Below are 7,572 nucleotides of genomic sequence, written 5' to 3'. Positions count from 1 at the left end.
GGGAGGAAACCAGTAAACATTTTGTGGACCGATCAAATATTGTTCCTGTTTCAGGGAATTTATTTTCTTTATTCGAAAAAGAATAGCTTTGAGCTGCATTGAGTCAATGAATGTGCAGAAGTGTTGAGTGTTTTAGTTGGGCCGAACTAGAAGAGCTAGAAAAGATTTCTGCTTTAGTCTCTGATTAACCTTCTTCACCTTGCTTATCATACGGTAGCTTGCAGCAATCACAGAGGCTTGCAAGGTGACAAATAAGGTAGGTGACTAGAGCGATTGGGATCCCCACTTTCAAGCTTACCCCTCATTGACCTACCGGACCAGGGAGATGGTCAGTGTCCACGGTTTTCTGGACCAAGGAGATTGAATTGGAAGTCGGGATAGTTGGGTTTATTCATCTTGAACTACCTTGTACAGCGCAACATACAACTTGGACTGCAAAGAAGCGCATACACTCAGAGCTCTAGGTTTGTCTATCTCTCTTTTTCTGAGCAAGGATGAGTTCACAGAGTTTTATACATGTAGAAACAGCTCAACGTTGTTATACTGCATCTCAAAATATTTATGATACTCATATGAATCCATCTCACCAACCGCTACAAGTAGCCGCTGCCAATGTGATCGGCGGGCAGCCTTCCTGAATTACGTTCAGAATGAGACACTGTCCGGTCATTCCAAAAAGTTTAGCTTTTGTTCAGCATAGTAATGCTCTGTTTAGTGTGCACACATCATTTAACTCTGCAAGATTTCACAGGTTTGTGACGTCGCATACCAAGCAGGTGATTTTATGACACACCAAAAATTTTTGACGAATGGCGAAGAACCAAAGGCCAAAACTATGCTGCACTAAAAATAGTGTATTATCTTAATTTTTTACGCAGTCGTGTATAAGTCGTCATTACGCAATGGATAATTTTCGCCTCATATGTTGCATCACATTACAAGCAGGTGCTGTGTGCGTAACCCAGAAAATTTCGACCAGTCATAAACAGCTGACAACCAATGCGGAGTATTTTAACGTTATAATCACCCACATTTCTTCAAAGACGATTCACACTTACACCGTTTACATAGGTGTGTCTACTTGGAGTGGCCAAGAAATGTTGCAAATACAAATACTACAAATAAGAGTATAAAGTATGTACTATGCCTCAGTACCACAAGTTCTTACTTTTTAAAAGATAATTCATGGTTGACAAGTTAGCAATAATAGTAATAATAGTCAAGTAATAATGCATTAGAAGCGCTATTCCAACTAGGGGCAAACAAGGTAAAATATAATATACGCAAACCTGAATATGTGAAGGAAAGAGTAGCACTGATTATGGAAAAGAAAAGGCGCAGTTACTATTACCTATATTAAAAACGCAATTATTAGTGAGCAGCTTTTAGACATTAACGAAACTTCATTGAATGATAGAAATCTATACTATTGGGAAGGCTGCCATCGAGATAATTGTATTCATGCATAAAGTTATGTGGTGAACGTATAAAAAATGTTGCTTGTAACACTATGACGTGCTAACATGCGTATGTATGGTTGTCCCAGTGTATGTCACATATAACCGTACTTCTTCTATAATGTTATGAAACACTGCTAAGCAAATTCTACCTCTGTATATGATATATCACATCAAATTGAGTGCGACTTTCCCTATATATATATATATATATATATATATATATATATATATATATATATATATATATATATATATATATATATATATATATATATATATATATATATATATATATATATATATATATATCAGGGGCGTAGCCAGGGAGGTGGCTTATGGGGCTTCAGCCACCCCCCTCCCCTCCAAAAGCTTTTCATACTGCCATGTACCGCCGACCAAAACAGCCACCTACGCCACAAGTCATCCCGGATTTTTTCTAGAATTCCTTTACACAGTTGAAAAGACATTCTGTTGCAGATATTACTGACCCCTGGAGGTCTTTTATCTGGCTGTGCAGCGCATTACCGTCAGAAATATTTAAAAACAGAGGTGTAGCGACACGCTGATTAACGAGCTCCGCTCTCCCAAGCTGAGCCCTGCTACCGCGAAGAAGTAACTATTGTTGACGAACTGAACGCTCGGGATTAAGCTGTAGATACGGTATTGTGAATACACCTTTGCGGCGGGGACATCTTAAACATGAAAGGATTATATTTTGCTAGTGCAGCTTAGTCGAACACGGTGGTGACCCGTTGTGTGCAGTGTCTCGGAAAATTGGAGAGTTATAATTTCCCCGCAGAAAGCACTCTTGCGCAAAAATTCAACTCCAGCGCTTGTTAAATGGGTGCCGCAAAGCTATACAGGTGACTTGCCGAGAGGGGGCGAGCCCCTCCTGATAAAATGGAGGGGGCGGCTGCCCCCCCCCCCCTGCCCGACTTAAAGCCCTGGCCCCGATCACACAAAGGCAGGAAAACGTAGAAGTTATTCGTGAATCAATTGCCTCCATTGCAAGCCGAGCACACACCATTTACATCCGCCATCCTCTTTTATGGGTACCTTACATTATATACATATAAGACATAGATGTGTGCAAACTCTGTGCCATGGCCAGCGTCACTTCTGGCCGTGACAGTGATTATGGCAAGATCTCTTCTGCCCAAGAGAATCACAAGATTTCCATATTTTAGGAGCAGGCAGCTGACTATAAATCAATGTATCAGTAAATGTTTTTTGACTGAACACAGTGAGCACACCAACGTTGCACCGAATATCAACATGATTCCACTCCACACGTGAAGTCAGTCTTGCCTTGCCTCGAAACTTCTTCAGAGTGCTGGTACTGCAATCAGCTCGGTTCTCCGCAGTGCCAGATATCCGACTCCGCAGATCCATCAGGGAACTGGAATGGGCACCTGCATAAATAAAAGATCTTTCCCTAATTCTTACACCGCGAAAGGTGCCGGACTTTTCGGCGTGCATAGTACTAACGCACACTCCAACCTTTTTAGTCAATATCCCGGGGGAATGCCGTCAGATTATCAACAAAGTGAGAGAGGCGACGAGTGAGCAACTAGTCGTCGAACCGCAGTTTTCGTGTATAGCGGTCTTAGAATGGCTCTGTATAACGCAATCTAAATCGAAGCAATCAATCTGCGTGACAAATGCTCGATTCGGCGACCTCGAACACCCTTACCACCAAAGAAGATGCGACTTAGATGCGACTTCTGTCACTCGCCCCTTCTTTTCTATGAAAGGAGTTAAAGGTTGCACTTCAGTAGCTTCGTTGTCATTCCTCCTGACGAAGGAATTGAGTTGATTCCAAACCACGTGGAAATAAAGCCATTTTTTCGTTGGAGCATTTCAAAAGCCGTAATTATGTAACCTAACCAGACAGGCAATTCTCTGTCAATATGTCTAGCTGTAAAAAAAAGGAAAGCAGTGCATATCAGTGACACGATGTCTTCGAATAAGTTAAAAGAAGTGAGAAAGAATAGTATATTTTCAAGTATGTATTCATATTATGCTAATTGGAACACTCTCCTCCACAGGGGATAGTGCATACCCGCTGCAACTTTGGCTGCTCAACGCCATCCCTGGAGCACACCGTGCAGGATCCCCCTGTCTGCCTGATTCAACTGTACCCACTCGTCACTGTGGTGTGTTGTGTAATCGCACATTGGGGTCCTCAAGGCCTGCAGAGGTACACAACACTACGGCCCACTCTTCAGGTGATGATCATCGCAGTTTGTGTGGTGCTTCACAACCTCGGTGTTCTGCAGCAGCTGTCTGAGCCAGACGACATCCCTTGCACTGAAGGAACTCGAATGAGAAGATGCGGACCTTTACAACAACAATAGCGATGATCCGGCTACAGTAGGCACGTACTAGGCGGGTAGGCAAAGGGTGGGATCACGCTGTGCAGTGGTTCACAGCTGGGCACCACTGGATGTGATGGGGTTTACATTCCTGCGAGATGTGCACAGAAACATGTAACACGAGAAGCTCTTGTTTGTCTCATGAAAAAGGAGCCACTTGCAGTGTGTTCTATCCTATACCTGTACTTTGTGTTCTTGCAGGGAATTGTATCTGACAAAAGCTTCATTGTGTTAGTTCACTGAGAGTTTGGTAATTGTAGCAGGCAGGTTGGCAACAGCGTGTTCAGATTTTTAGAGGGAAACATAGCAGGCCATAGTAACTCTGGAAACAGCCTGTGTTATCTTGCAGCAGCGCATGCAAACCTTGAATGCCAGTCTAGAGCATTGTTTTCAGCACTTCGTTCACAATGCGAACCCAGTGAAAGACATTCACATCATACGATGACTGTATGAGTCTAGCAGATGCGTACAAACACTCTATTCTAGCCACTAGTACATGCAAGAGCACAAGCTTGCTCGGTTGGTAATCTATGTAAACACGTATAGTGCACAAAACGAACCAGTGCCGAAAGGGGCGGCGCGGACACTGCGCTGCGTTGCTCCTGTACTGGTTTTCTCTGTGCACTATAGAGGTTTACATGCAGAGTAGTAAGCAATATTTGAGAATATATTGTGAGGCAATTCACCATCGTTTCTAATGATTTTCCAAATGCTTTTTAGAAATCTCCTTGTTGAGCAACCATATTATGGTTTGTCCTTGCATAATAAAATGCACACAGTCTGTCTCATTGTTTACATCATTGTCTCATCATTCACTGCTGCCAACAACAACAAACGATACCTCTAATATTGTGTCAGCCACTTTTTAAACAAGGACAATTAGAAAAGAAGAATCTCGTGCACAGTTTGTGCACTTCCTTAATGCTGCCAGTCCAACTGTAGCATCAACTGCGTGAAATACTACAATTCCTCTTCTTTATCTGTCGCCATTATGCACTTCTTATCCGTATGTTGTAAGCAACGTAGAAGTACCTTCCCATAGTTAACACTTCGGGGATGCGTCACTTCTGCGAATTGAGATTCGCCTAGACCATATCATTCAGATTCAACTGATCGTGCATAAGGTGAGGTACTGATACTTAACTCTTACTGCTCCTGCTTCTGTATATTTACATGATTGTAACTTTTATTTACAGTAGTTCTTGTGTACCCTTAGCAAAACATATAGCACCATCTTAATGATCACGAAAGGTCAGAACATACTTCGCTCATCGGAGACGTTATAAGGAAGCACAACTTACTGTTGGGCTACTGGTACATTACTTCAGATAAACTAGACACTGAACCACCGCCACAACAGAAAAGACAGAAGAAACAGAAGGGGCGTTATTAATACTTGCAATGCTGTGCGGCTCCTTGTCTCTATACTATCGGCAGCGCTGCTGGACGCCGCGGGCCTTGGGAACGCAGGGCCGCCGAAGCGATGCGGGCGTTGTCTACCGAACGTGCGTCGCCAAATCAAACGGCCCTCCACCTGTACTCCTGCAATATGCATGTGCATAGATGAAACGTCAAGACCGCCCAAGTGAAAAACAAGCTTACCTGATTGCGCTGCGATTTCGCGCCTCGGGCTCACGCTGCCGCCACCTTACTTCGCCATAGAAGCCGTCACTCCGGCGGCGGCCTGCTGCTGGGGCCCAGGCAGTTAAGGCGCTCTGTCAGCGTGTCACAGCTCCCGTCGTACCTCCGGCAGTAAGTCGCAAGCCACCCCTTGCATACGGGGACGATCAGTAAAAAAAATCCAACATCGCGGCCCACTGTTCGATGATCTGCCGACATAACAACAAACACCAACACAAAATAACCGGGTAAATAACGATTGCAGCAATGTCGACGCTGGCTTGGCTGGCTCGCATGTTGGCTAGAAAAGTTACTATGGATTCGTCGCTCATCTCCAAAAATGGTGCTAAATTGCAGACGCTATCGTCTGCTTCACGACTTTAAAACTAAACGCATCACTTTCCTTTTATTTTTTTGTTCTTGCATTTACAATTAAGTAAACAAAATGTTGCTTGAATACACGTTTCTTTGTATTTTATGTCCCCTTCACGTCACGTTTCGCAAGCAGTTCATGCGGTTGCGTCATCATTGTGCACACGTCACGCCTACGTCAAATTCGACAGAAAATGGCGGAAGTCCAGGATAGCACCCCTGGCACCCTGGTCAACGTTTTTAGTACACTGTAGTTTTTTAGATTACTTCAGTTGGCAAAGAGCGCGGCTTTCCAGTGGCGCGGAGCGGCTTGCCGCGATCGCCAACCAGGCGGGGCGCTGCGGTCGCGTTAGGATTGGTCTCGGCGCGTCGTCTGCTACTGCTCTACTGACTGACAGGGGTCGACAAGCTACTACCACAACGATACAACGATTAACTCGATCTGGTAGTCGCTCTCATTCACTTGGCTCGAGCGAAACGCGCGTCTTAGTTGTATCTGAGCATTATAACAAGAAACAAGCAGCATGTAAGACAGGACAAGAAGAAAAATAAGTTAAAGATAAGTCGAACGCTGCACAGTGCGATTACCCTCATTCCGTTTCCCGTTGTAAGCGGCATTAATTTCTCGCCAGTATATGCACAAATCATCGTAGGCTCCCGTAATGCTCAATCATATTCCAAGATCACCTGAATGCGTATTACGCCTGCTGTTGAAAAGCTTACCAAATCAAAAACCAGCAAGAAAGCCAGAAAAAACACGTCTTGTCATTTTAATTCGATTTCGTGAAACAGAATGCAACAGCTACAATATTTGCAGACGTATTTACGAGTGTGTGCGAGTATTCGAAAATTTCGATATTCAAATCTAGCAAAAATACCAATAGGATTTTCTATTGGTCCAATAGAAAATCGCTATTGGTTCTATAGGACATCTATTGGAGCTGTATTGGTTGTATAAGACTTCTATTGGTACCAATAGATACCAATAGCCATCACCTATTGGTGTCTTATTGGACCAATAGGAGTTGTATTGGTCAAATAGGTGCTACCTATTGGTGTCTTATTGGACCAATAGAAGTTGTATTGGTCAAATAGGGGCTGCCTTTTGGTGTCTTATTGGACCAATAGAAGTTGTATTGGTCAAATAAGTACTTCTATTGGTTTCTTAATGTACTCACAGAAGATGTATAAGGCCAACAGGAGTTTTATTGTTCAAACAGCTACCGCCTATTGGTAGCTGTTTATAATATCTTATGACTGATTGAGCGTGTCGGACCCGATCCCGATCAAATTTCTTGATCATGATTGGTTATTATACGCAAGCTGCAGACGGGATCAATTCACTTTTGATAAGTCTGATCCCGATTGAGCTTAATCGTACACCGTGAGACACCGTGTGCAGTTAGCAACTCGCGCGACTAAAAGAGTTATAAAAAGGCTGCGTGTCGACCACGGCAGTACGGTGTCTCCGTACCTGCCGTGCGGACACGCTAAAGAAGAACTTGCGAAGGAATCGACAACACAGACACCACAGAATAATAATAAAGAAACCGCCATGAGATCACAACCGGCATAGAACCAGCCAGGTGACAAAAAAAAAAAAGAATGAGACGGTGCGCGGCGTGGCGACGCTGCATGTATGAACATTTTTTTTTTTTTTTTTACACGTTCCTTGGTTAAGCAGGCTAACCCATGTGCTAAGCTTTAAGAGAAGCTTTGGATAATATGTAAAGTTTATAACTATT

General features: G+C 43.4%; 1 long non-coding RNA gene across 1 annotated transcript; it reads right to left on the bottom strand.

Annotated features, from left to right (window-relative positions):
* Positions 1–2,396: 2,396 nt before the first annotated feature.
* On the bottom strand, positions 2,397–5,677 carry LOC119374260 (uncharacterized). The gene is made up of 3 exons (XR_005180126.2): positions 5,438–5,677; positions 5,232–5,377; positions 2,397–2,872 (listed from the first exon to the last, which is right to left on the bottom strand). It is a non-coding gene; the product is annotated as an uncharacterized LOC119374260 (long non-coding RNA).
* Between the last annotated feature and the right edge of the window lie 1,895 nt (positions 5,678–7,572).

Source organism: Rhipicephalus sanguineus, chromosome 11 (genome assembly GCF_013339695.2).
Source record: "Rhipicephalus sanguineus isolate Rsan-2018 chromosome 11, BIME_Rsan_1.4, whole genome shotgun sequence".
Lineage (NCBI taxonomy): Eukaryota > Metazoa > Arthropoda > Arachnida > Ixodida > Ixodidae > Rhipicephalus > Rhipicephalus sanguineus.
This window is presented reverse-complemented; position numbering and strand designations above follow the sequence as displayed.